Source organism: Protopterus annectens, chromosome 4.part0, assembly GCF_019279795.1.
Source record: "Protopterus annectens isolate FY-2018-M chromosome 4.part0, PAN1.0, whole genome shotgun sequence".
NCBI lineage: Eukaryota > Metazoa > Chordata > Ceratodontiformes > Protopteridae > Protopterus > Protopterus annectens.
The window spans coordinates 1,404,945,810-1,404,959,119 of record NC_056733.1 but is presented as its reverse complement, the minus strand read 5'-3'; the positions used below and the strand labels follow the sequence as shown (position 1 = coordinate 1,404,959,119).

The 13,310-nt window shown below is 39.6% G+C and overlaps 1 protein-coding gene across 1 annotated transcript in view; it reads left to right on the top strand.

Moving 5' to 3' along the window:
• The window catches only part of JADE2 (jade family PHD finger 2), a 1,051,451-nt gene that overhangs the window by 615,652 nt on the left and 422,489 nt on the right, over positions 1 to 13,310 (top strand). The window lies entirely within an intron of this gene.

Sequence of the window (13,310 nt, the reverse complement as noted above, 5' to 3'; positions counted from 1 at the left end):
AGGAACACACTTGTCAACTCTTAACTACTGGTCAACTTCTGATAAAGATGAGGGGAGTGTAAATATCATGCCACCTCATACTTTTGAAAAGGTTTAGGCAAACGCTGCCTTTTCTTTACTTTTATGGCTCTGAGTGCATTGAAACAACTTGCCATATACAGCTGCATGGCAGGATGGTGTTTTTGTGGGACAATCTTCTGATTGGCACTTTCTACAAGGGTGGCTACAGTAGTGAATTTGGTTGTATACATTTTGGGGGCTTACTTGCCCTCCCCAGAAGGACTGTGAGGAGTTTGTCTCATTATGTAAATTATATGACAGTATTGCATTATTGTCACATAGCATGACATTCTCCATTGATTCACTTTAGTAATCTGTTATTTTCAGCAGACTGTTGTTAGTCAGTCACCGCAGATGTATTGTTGATGTTATATATATATATATATATATATATATATATATATATATATATATATATATATATATAATACATACTTAAAGTATATTTAAATTGTATGAATTGAGTGAAGTAACCTAAAGAGCATTTCTTCCTATGCATACATACATGCATACATTTGGTGGTTTGTGATTTAACCCTTAACCAGACTTTCTACCTTTCTGTGTTCTGCCATCACCCCTCATAGCAAGGGGGAATGATTCTGAATACTATGGCTACCCAGAAGCAGAAGAGATATCACACACAGACAAATATACACAGAGCAAGGACTTTAGACTGTGCAGTCGGTCTTTTATATTCTTCCTGCCAAATATCTAGACAAGATGAGTATCCAAAGAAGCAATTCAGGCTTAGGAATGACAAAGTTTATTAACAGTCCAGTGGACTGTATACAAATACACAAGCTTTTATGTAAAAATAGCACAAAACATCATCATGTATCGGGATGCAAGCAAAATGCCAGTGTTCAAATAGCAGTTTCCAAACACACTCTTTCAAAATGGCTACCCAGCTGCATTGCCGTTTGTTATTATTGTTATGGAAAGACCCTGACAGGTAATGCTAGGACTCACTGTACAACAGTTGTAGTCGCCACAGATGTCTTCAAAATATTTCTCCTTAGTCTGTTAGGCAGCTACCCGAACCTTTGTCCGTGTGATTTGGAAGCACTAAGGGCTGAACTTTCATGAGTAATTTCGACAAGTTTAACACCAGTAGTTCTGATAGGTATTCTGTAGCTTGTTTCACATATCCAGGGTCAGGATTCCTTTTAATGCATTTTAACCTCTTCTGTTCAAGGTACTCTTTATCATGAACACAATATAGCTGCATGAGGTCACTCCCTGTGTGAACAGGTGTTTGAACAGAAACGTTGCTGCAATAGGCCCTCCTGCACCCTTTCTCTGTCTTTGTGCTCTTTGCTTGAAGAATTGGAGGATTGTCACCATTGCCTTGAGTTAAGCCCTCTTGTGTTTCCTGCTAACTCTAAGTAATTTTTCATGTAGATCATTGTACAGGTGACCTTATGGACATCTTTTTTTCCCTGCTTCATTTGGACAGCCTGTGTAGACTTTGACATTACTGTAATTTTGGGTGTAGACATGTGCAGTATGATATTTTGCTGTGTGTTTGTGTGTGTGTGTGCATGTGCCTGTACACGTGCACATGCATTTTTGTGCCAGTCAGGACCCCTTAGCCCATTAATTTTGATGAGAAAATGAACCTTATGAAAACGCAAAATAAAACTTCTTAACTGCTTTTGCGTAGTGTGAAATCTGTTCTTCTTACTTGGGCAGATGGTGATTTTTATGAAAAATTGTATTTATATTTCACACATATATACATACATACGTTATCCACGGTGGTGCAGTGGTAGCGTTGTTGCCTCACAGCAAGGGGTTCTCCTGTTCGATTCTCGGCTTGAGTGCGGGGAGTGCCTTCTGTGTGGAGTCTGCATGTCCTCCCAGCGGTTGGGTGGGCGTTCGAAAGACATGCGTAAATGGGCGTGCCTTCGTTGAAGGTTGAACGTCGAGCTGGCACCTTGGCGTTCGTGAAAATCTACTTCCAATCATTAGCGGACCGGAGTTCCACTGTGGCGACCCCTAACCGGGAAAAGCCGAAAGACAAACAACAACATTCTGTAATATTGCACTGTATCCATTTCAGTATCATAGGTAGCCAGTGCCTATACTGGCAGTGAATCAGTTCACTCACGCGAGCACACACACACACGCACACACTCACATGTATGCATTTAAACATGGCATTCAGATCAGTGAGCAGTTTGGAATACCATCATTTCACCAACAGCATGTCTTTGTGATGGCAGAGGAAATCAAAATATTTAACAAAACTTACATAGACACGCACAAAATGTGCAGACTCCAGAGATAAGGCATTCCAGCCAGGAACTAACCATGCAAACAAGTGTTTGGAGGCAGCAGTGCTAATTGCTGAAGCACTGTGCTGCCGGGTATATATATAAATGGGAGCAATTTGCTTCATTTGTTTTATATTATTTTGGTTTGCATTTTTCTTTTTTGGTTGGAGTTAGTGTTTCAAGGTGCTATATAGTCAAGTTATATTTTTGGTGCCAGTTTTACTTTTAGATTAATAGTTTTCATAGTATTTTTCATTATAATAAGTTGTGAAATATGATTGGCTTGGTCTGTTTCTCTTTTTAAGTTATATATGCACTTTTAATCAATTTAATCACCATCTGTATACATGTTTTAAAATATTTTCTTTTTGCATTAGGTATGTATTTTTGTCCCACCTCCTTTTTTGTGGTGGGGTTCCAAGGTGAAAAGAAATGTATGTAAAATGCATGTTTGAAGTGGAGGCTCAAAATGTGCCTACACGCCCGTTATGACAATTACTACCCATCAATGACTTGTTGAACCTAATGCACGCCACCATGTCAAGTATTTGCACCCCAGTCCCTCTGTTTTGAGGACCTATCCAATCAGTGGCGGGCTGATTCTGTTTGTCCTCCCCCAGGAGAGGCATGCCCAGAAATAGTAAACCTAGCACTGGAAAACAAAAATCAAACGGCATTTCTGTAACGGTTTAAAACGAGAGCAAGAAACATTCACCGAGCGAACACGTTTCCATTTACGTCTGTACTAAAATCATGCCTGTGGATTCAAGGTAAGAGAAAAAACAGTTTTGTTTCAGGACATGGGAAGGTTAGACATGTATTGGTGTCTAGAACCAAAATATTTCACACAGGGGGTGCAGTTAGGCCATTCAAATGCTGCAATTACTGCGGTGATGGAGACCACAAAGCATCCAAATTGCTGTCTGAATAATATCTACCCACCAAGAACTGTCACTCATCCCCTAGTGAAAACCCTAGAGCTCTTGGAATGAATGGGCCCCCTTTGATTGGTGGGAATGTTTGGTCACTAAGCACCAAATCAAAAATCTCCTACTGAAAAAAAGGGTTTATTGTTTTAACATAGGAAATAGCATTTTACATAAATATTACCTGCCGTAAATAAAGAAAACAAACTCAAGTATTTCTTCTTTCAAATTTTTAAACAAGCAAACAAACCATTTTTGAACAGATATTTAAAGATAATCATAATAAAAAGAATATACTTTGTTAATTTTTAAATTCAAATAATCAGCTGATAAACTCAACTGTGATTCAGCTTGTACAAGGTGTTTCACCTAGTTTAGTGTAGTCTTCTAGAGTGACGTACTAAATCATTTAATTCATAATCAAATTATCGCAGAGTGCTTTCACTGTATTTTTTTTGTTAATAATGAATGTTTGGACAGATACTTATAAGATTTATTTTTAGTTCTTAATATTTATTTCATATCCACAAACAGTAGTTGTAGTTAACAAATTCCGTGAAAGAGGGCATATTAGACGTTTTCCAGTTTCTAGGAATAATTTTCTATACTATAGCTTGTAAGCACCAAAGGTGAGACTATTCATTTTTTAATTCAAGGGGGTAAATGCAGCATTAAACAATATTGTTTTAGCAAGTTAAAATTATCAGACCACAAAGGCTGAGTGAATTTTGAAATGTGTTCTAAAATTCTGTTACGTCTGTGTCATAGAACTTGTGTTGACTGTCCTCTGACTGTGATAATAGATGTTCTTCATGTTTCACTGTTGCAGTCATTACATTCGGGTAATCTGCTGGCAGGTTGCCCTCAGTCTGCCTGAATTCCAAAGTCTTGGGTCCTGCGTCTGTTGCTGTCTCCTCTTCCATGACTTCAGGGATATAAAGCAAGCAGCCAACGCCATTTTCTTTCGTCTTTCTTGCTGCGCGGTGCCCGAAGCAGAAGCATTTCGCAAGTGTCGGTTGGCCAGCTCCTGAAATATTCGAGTTTGAGTTTCAGAACCGAAGTCTTCACTAAAGCTAAGTACCCCATTGGGGAAACTTTTTTCTTACTCCATACCGATGACAAAATTAATAACTGTATTACTTGTGGCAAATACATCATAAGGATTTCCATTTATACTGTATTCCTTGCCTAGGCCCTGATCACAACGTGCCTGGCTGGCGGTTTTGTGTTAGATTTAACCAACGCACTATTAAGCGTCGGTATATTTTTGCCTCAAAGTATTTTGGAAACGGATTTAACTACCCAGAAAAGTTGTCAGATAGCAATCCAACTACCAGAGTACATAAAAAACGCAAAGAAAAGGACAGAGAGAGACAGTCGAGGTCCAAAACCGATGACAAAGCTTTTCCTAAGCCAGTCGCCAGTTCGCTGGTACTCAGTGAGGCGCTGTCACAGCCCCTGATACCCGCTACTTTCAAATCGCAGGCTCCTACCGACACCCATGTGGAGTCCGTCATGCCGCGAGATACTCAAAGTATTGGACCCACGGATGTATCTCCCTCGGATGGGTCCGGAGCCACTGAGCAGGCACCGGCTTCTGAGGGTGTATTCAGGCCTCGACATTTTTATATCAAACAACAGCCGCAAAACCAAAGACAAAAGCGACTTCTAAAACTAAAAATCTAACGCATGAGCCACATGCACAGGCCTCTATGCCTAAAAAACAGATGATCAAAATGGCTGAAGACCTTATTACCTTGACCAGGGGTTCCCATCCCCCTCCAGATAAGAGGCCTAGGCAAGACACTGATTATGAATCTTCAGATCAGGTTTCTATTTCTTCTGATTCCTCTTCTGATCAGGAATTATCTATACCTCCCTGTGAGAATTCTGATGCAGATGAGTCTATACCATCTGCATCACCTCCTGAGGATTATTAATTTGGAGAAACCTTGCATACTTTGAGGGAGCATTTTCACTGGGAGAGTCAAGATTTCTCAGACTCAAAAAAGAGGCTCAGGGATTTCCTTCTCCCTCAGCGCAGGCCTTTAGCCATACCCCCTGTTTTAGACATTGTGGATGATGTATTTTCAGAGTCAAGCTTGACCCCTGACTCCTTACCTCCGGCTCCCAGCAAGCCTGACAGATATCACAGGGTCCCTGACTCACACAGATTTTTATTTAGAAACCCTGCTGCTGATCCTGAAACTATTTCAAAGGGTCCAAAGGGAGTTATGGCCTCAACAGCAAAAAATCCTACCCCCTTTGACAGAGATTCAAGGGCACTGGATAGATGGGGAAAAAAGGTTTATACATCTGCAACATTGACAGTTAGGGCCTTAAACTGCCAGTTTCATATGCTCAAGTATCAACAACATGTTATGGGATTGCTGAAACAGAAAATTATGTTGATTTCTGAATGTGCAGAAAATAAAGAATTGCAGGAATTATTACATGCAGCTGAACAGGTTGGAAAGCATACTTTGCAATATGGTTTTGATTCCTTAGAGGCCTCCTGCAGGGCCGCAGTTACTGGATCTGTGATTAGGAGGCATGCCTGGCTAAAGGAACAAAATTTGCCTGATCATGTTAAAGATAAATTACTAGCTGCACCTTTACAGCATGATACTCTGTTTGGTATTAAGGCAGAAGAGGTTTTAAAGAAAATGGAAGACAAAGCTAAGTCTATGCAAACTGTAAAAGACTTCTTACAAGTGCAGCCACCAAGATTCAGTAGACACTGGCCTATAAAAAATTGGCCCTTTCCAGCATCAAAGGGGCAAATCCAGACACCCTAAGGGTTCCAGATACCAGGCACAAGATTCATACAGGTCAAAGCAATGGGGCGCTTCTACCTTCAAATCTGGAGGAGATAAAGCGCAAACCTACAGAAAACAGTCCCAATGACTTCCCTCTGCCTTCACCAAGCACTTATCTTTTGGCAGCACCCTTAGGGGGAAAATTAGCACTTTTTGGTCAAAATTGGCAGTTAATAACCCAGGACAAGTGGGTGCTAAACATAGTATCGCAGGGATACAGATTCCATTTCCAAACTCTGCCAATGGCAAACGGTTGGCCAGATCTGCCAAAATGTCAATGGGCAGAGGCACAGAAGCAGGTTACATCCCTCATGGATATGGGGGCCATTCAGCCAGTACCAGAAAAGGAAAAAGGACAAGGTTTTTATTCTACTGTTCTTGGTACCCAGAAAGGACAAGGCCTGGCAGCCAATGCTGGATTTATCGATTTTGAACACATACCTGGACATTGCAAATTTCAAAATGCTGACTTTGCAGCAGCTTCTGCCCATGCCGGGCAAAAATGCTTGGCTGGTGACATTAGACCTAAAAGAGGCATACCTGCATGTCCCAATAAGGCAATCGTGCAGAACATTCCTCAGATTCAAGTCTGACTTAATGCATTACCAATTCTCTGCACTGCCCTTTGGCTTATCTACTGCACCCAGGGTCTTTACAAAGTGCCTGGCACCAGTAATTGCATTTTGCAGACAAAGAAGTATACAAATATATCCTTACTTGGACAACTGTCTCATTCACGCAGAGAACAAGGATATTCTTCTTCAACACTTGGCGTTTGTGAAAAGGTTTCTAACATGCCTAGGGTACACAATAAACGAAAAGAAATCACAACTGGTACCCTCTCAAAAGATAACATTCCTGGGTGCAAGCTTGAATACAACTGCCCAGATGGCTTACCTCACGCCAGACAAGCAAAGGCAACTGACTACTTACTTCAAACTGATGGCAGCAAAAACCCAGTTATCTGTAAGACAAATTCTGCAGGCTTTGGGCTTCATGGCATCCTGCATCCTACTGACTCCATATGGAAGACTGCATATGAGGAAACTTCAATGGTACCTAAAATGTTTATGGAGTCAACATTGTCACAGTCTGGAAGCAGTGATTCCTCTCATTCCCTGCCTACAACAGGAGTTTCTATGGTGGGCAAAGGCATGTCACCAAAACATGGGATGGGCCTTCACTCTACCCCCTGCCAGCCAAACCTTAACAACAGACTCATCAGATTATGCCTGGGGGGCCCATGTGCCATGCTGATGGACTCCTCCCCAAGAAGACTGAATGCTATAATTAAATCAAAAGGTGCTTCAACAAAGTATTAGTTTAAGGGTGTGCACACACAACAAAGTATTAGTTTAAGGATGTGCACACTTATGCAACCAGTGTATTGTATGTTTTTTATTTTTTATATTTTTTTCCCCTAACAGATTTGTTTGTTTTTCAATTGAATTGTACAGGTTATAGGTCACATTAAAGGTGGGAAACGTTTTTAAATAATTTGTTGTGGTCTAATTTTTTTATATCACAAAAACCTTGCATTTTAACAAGGGTGTGTAAACTTTTTATATCCACTGTATACATTTTAATGCTGCATTTATGTAACTTATACATGCCGGTATAGAGGAATAAGCAGTTGTCCAATACCATTAACATTCTGTTAACAATATTTAAAGATTTACTTAATATTTTAAAATTCTTAACTCTTTCTTTTCAGTTTGCAAAATATAATGCATCAAGCCAGTAAAAGTTACTTTAACAATAGATGTTAAAGCATAAGATTTCCAAATCTGGAATTCAATACCTCAGTTTTCCCATTTCCTAATTTGAAAAATAAGTGTACAAGATCTATTCAGATACATAGTGTCTTTATGAATGTTACTTGTAAGTATTTTGTATTCTTGTGTAGTACTAGAGATGTAGTGTGAATAATAACTTTTTAGCAGTAATACTTTAATTATAGTCAGTCTATTCTTGCATGCAAATAATTTATTCCAATATTAAGGTGTGTCTTTGTTTTTAATGTAATAATTGGTGTTTATATTTAAATTGTCTAATAAAATACATAATATGTACCTTTTACATTCCCAGTTATATTTCTCTGTTTCAGAATTACATGCATGCTGATTTATTAGTATGGTGATAGACGCTGGACTTTTTTCATTGACTGTAAGATTAGATATCGTTGTACACTTTTCTTATTGTATTATCTAATCCAACTACAAATTGTTTAATACCTGTTAATGTTAATAGTATGTTATCTGCAAACACGTCTTTGGTCATCCTTATGTTAAAAACTTTAATTTTCATCATCTAATGTAATTTTCTAAAGATTTTATTGCTAGTGCAAATAAAGATGAAAGGTGGCAACCTTGTTTTGTCATTTTGTAATATTTATTAATTGTGCTAGAAAAACTCGTATTTTAACCTATGCTATGGTGTTTCTGTATTGTTAAGTTGACAAAACACTTGGAGAACCATATATTTAATACATTGTAGGTAATCAAAAGCCTTTTCTGTGTTTAGATAAATAATAGACTAAATATTTAATTGTTGCGTAATCATTTAAAGTTATTGTTTTAATGTTGTTCTGATATCCTGCCTGATAATTATTAACCAGAAATGGCGGTACTGACTTTAATTTATTAAGTCAAATATTCATAAATACAGTCAGTGTTTTTAACAAGATTTGTCTATATGCTAAGCATTAGTTTGGATTTTTCCTTGTTTAAATGCTGGACTTGCTAAAGTATATTTCCATGAAGGCTGGACTTGCTAAAATATATTTCCATGAAGGCGGTACAATCTCATTTTCTACGTCTAAATTGATTCTTTTGATTAAATGCAGATTTCTTGAATAGATGTCTTCTATAATCCTATCAGAATCTGTTTCTTTGTCTTTTTTTGTAATTTTTGTCGAAGCTTTATTCAAGAAAAAACTATCGTCACAATCCCAGATAAAATGTGTTGTACTACTATAAAAACATAAATGATAACCACGTCATTCTTTAAGAAACATATGACAGAAGAGTAACCATCGACAAGCCAGTAGTCTAGGTTAAATTACCAAACACAAGTGTTGTCATTTCTACTTCCAACTCAGGGCTCCAAGAGTTCTGAATTTAAAATTCTGTTTGACTGTATTGATTTTTGAATTCTCTGCCTTTAAGATTTGGATATTTCCATTACTTTTTGATTTTATTCTTATGTTACAGTTTGTGGTATTTTAAATGTTGTTTTACTGCAAAGTTTTTTTTTTCTTGAAGTTTTAAAAGTTGTTGGATAGGGTCAGTTAGGAAACCTTTCTTTTGCATTCCTTGATTGAAAAGGAATTAGATCCAGCTAATTGCAGGGAGGAGCTAATAAACAGCTTCTTTTTTATTAATTTAAGATATTCGTCTACGCCCTTCTGCAGCTACAAGAGCTCTGAGTTTAAAACTGCTGTTTGACTGCATTGGTTTATGGACTTTTCCCCACACACGTCTAATTCTTGTGGTACTTTTAAACTGGTGCCTTTTTAGCTGCCCGCCTCTACTGTGATTTAGAGTTTGCAAGCCCCTCCTAGTGCTGTTTCTACTGGACACTGATAGCCCAAACTGCTAGGGCACTCCCAGTGTTAACCTCTGTTTCATTTAATCCCATTTCAACTAATGCATACTGTGATATTCAGAGTTGTTGTTTTAAGTAAAAGTGAACTGTTTGCATTTTTAACTTGCTATGAGACCTTGACTTGAGTACCCATTACATTATAGGTTCATAGGTAGACACTAGGCTATCTGCCCAAGGGCCTGCGTAAGCCTAGCCAACAAGGTTCCCTGGCTTACGCCACCCAAGAAAGTTATTTTCTTGTGCCACTGTCGAGCAGAGACACAGAAGTGATCCCCGGGGTGTATTTCCCTTAGTGGAAGAATTGTCAGTTGCTGCAGGATCTGAGCCTCATTTATTCATTTCTATTACATTTTTAGTGTTGCATTTTACTTGGTTTGGGGACCTTAGTCATGTGGTATCACTAACAGTAGTGAAAGAGTTGTGAATTGCTGAAAGATTTGAGCCTCATTTATTAATGCATTTTTTTCTTCTTGCACTTTACTTAGTCTGGGAACTTTAGTCTTGTAGAATCACTCACAGAATTGTCAATTGCTGCAGGATCTGAGCCTTATGTATACACTTATGTTGCATGATTGCTGTTTTTTTATTTGGATTCCTCTCTAAATCATCTCCTATAACCTGTGCTGAGCTGTGCAGCAGTGAATTGCAGTGCCCTGTGTAGAGCCAGGCACCTAGGGTTGTAATTTTCCATATAAAACTTCCTCTTCTATTTTCTCAAGTATTGTGCTGTGTGTGTAGAGCAGCTAATTTGACAGCTGAGAAGTATTACCACAAGAGTGTTGTTTTAATTCACTCCAAGACCTGTCCTGCCAGCCCAACAGCTCCAATCCCTGATTGCACCACCCCTCATAGATCACAAAAGAGAGGACCCACCACCATGGATGTGCAATTTCCTACTATCCCTGCAGCCAGCCTGATGAAAATGGATATCCTGAGACAATATAGTGATTGTCTCATGTTTACTGACAACCATCTTATTCTAAAGAGACTGATGCAGTGTGCGAGAGATATAATTACACTATGTCTTTGATGGCAAAACTCTTGCATGTAGACACTGATACCTCCAAGCAGGTTGCCAGTAATACACACACTGTGCACCTACTATGGCTGAGACGTATAACCTCACATGTACTGAGGCTCTTAAATGCAGTCTACTCCTACCTCAACAGCCCCACTTACACAGCTCTCAGCAAGCACCCAAACATTATACAAAGGCAACACTCCTCAGGGCACACAGAACCACATCTGACAATGTCTCAACTTCTGAGCCTTAAGGCAGACTGCCACATAACCCAGTATATTGGTCACTGAAGATAAACTGTACTTGATCAAAATTGGCGCCTATGAATGAGCTTATAAAAGGTGAAGTTAGGAGGTAGAGCATATGAAAAGTATCTCCATTCATTTAAAGTCCTATCCCTTTCATTAATGCTAAAGCCTTAGCATAGTACCCATTCCCATATATCATTTAACCTCTCACAAGTGCCTACATTCCTCTGCAAGACTATCCTGGCACTAGTGGAAATGGCATGAGCTGCTAGATGTCTTCCTTTGTGAAACTCTGCTGTAAAGCAATCCTTCTTCAGATTGCAAAAATATGAGGTTGGCATTTTTTGTAAAAACTTCCCAGAGGCAAATATTGCCACAAATGAGACCTTGTTTCATGCCTACCACCCAGGAGGTTATCAAATGTGGTAAAATCAGCTGATCACTTTATCATCTTTTTGTAAAGATTGTCTATTGTTTAATCCATTTTTGCTAGTGAGGAGGGGGTTGATTATCAAGTTAGTACACTTAGTCTCAAAATGTTCTTCATATTGATCACTGCTGCAGTAGCCTAAGCTACATTGGGTATATCCTTCAAAGGATATAACAACTGGCCAACTTACAAAGCTTCATGGTATCTACCATGTGCCCAAACTGTCTAAATGTATAAAAAACACTGTGCAACACAATAAGTTAATTGCTGCAGCAATCAAAATTGCATCTTTCCTATCCATTAAGGAGTCTAGATAGACAGTATTGGCTGGAGTTGTGCCTGGTATGGAAAAGGCACTCATGTTGTCATCTTCTGCGGCCAGTTCATCTGAGCTGCTAACATGTTTGTATTTTGGATAGCTGCAAAACACAGACCATGGTGGAAGAAGTATATACGTAGGAAGCTAGATATGTGGTTTGTTTTTGCGGTACAGCTGCTTTCATTTCTTGTTCTTTAGGGATTGGAGATGTGATGGATGGTACATCTTGATCTGATATTATCCATGTCACTATTCCTCACTGCTGGGTCCTAGGATCCGACATCGGATTTGATCCATCAACTTGTCAGGCAGCTTCTAGACTTGAGCTCCTCCTACTCCTGTAATCCCTTGCTGCCCTCTAACCCCTCAGATCTCATTTGCCGCACTCAGCATCACACGTGATTGGCTTTGCTCGGGTCTCCTTGGGGATAAGTGCTTTAATATTTTCCTTACTTTTTGGCTAAATTCTATTCTTTCCTGTAGTTTGATAGTTTCTGTAGCTTGTTTGACTGTTTAAGATTAGTCTGTTGTCTTCCTTCCCTACCATTTCTGTTATTGCAGTAGTAGTGGTAGTCTTCTGGCGCCTTTTTTGTTCTCTGCTTCTTTGGAGTAGTAAGTAGTTTTTAGGGTGTACCTTTAAAATGTTGACGGCCGGAATGTCAAACCCGTTTCCGCGATCTCTAAACTGCGACTTCTCAAAACCTTGAATGCCGAAGTTCCAAACCACAAAATCTCTGCCCCTTTTTGACCCATGTTAGCACTTGTTTGTAGGTGTGGCATGGTCGGAAATGACATTCAAGGTTTTTTCGTATTTTTAAAGTTTTCACGAAACGTTTTGGTGATGTGGCCGTTCGACTTTGTACAGTCGGCATTATAAAGGTAAACTGTTATTAGATATTGTGTTTTGTGTTGTTGGTGGTCTTTCCCAGTTTTGTGGATCTTGGCTTCTCTCCCGGTTAACAATTTTGGTGTTTCCTTTGGTTTTTGGTGCTTGGTTTGTTTTGTAGCCATGTCGGACAAACCAGTAGTTTTTAAAAGGTGCTTCTCATGTGGTCAGAAGATATCCATGTCCAACTCACGTGAAGAGTGCCTCTGTTGTCTAGGCGCCGACCTCCTGGAGGTTGAATGCGACATTTGCATTGCATTCAACCCCAGGGCTTTGGTCGAGCGCCAAAATAAGTTGTTGAAGGGAATGGTCCAAAGGGAATCTGTTGGCCCAGTATCTGGATAAGCCTGGACCATGTGACCACAAGAGGAAGGCCCCCTCTCTTCCAGGGTCATCTTCCTCTAAGACGACCTGGCTGTTGAATTCCAGTTCCTGTGGTCTGACTCAGCCTCTGCTGCATCCGATCCGATGACCTCAGATCACAGGTCTCGTGACACTAACCCTGGATCCAAGGCCTCCGGATCGAGCCTTTGGATCTAACCAGATTCTGACCTACCAGGGATCTGACTCCCTTGGATCCAAGTCATGCAGGGTCCAAATGCTCAGAACCTCAATTGTCCTCAGATTTGAGGCGGACGGATCCGGGATCCATGTCGGATCCCGCCAAGTGTTATAGAGGACTCCCTTTTGGGTTCTGGCTTGGGGCATTCCCCTTCTGC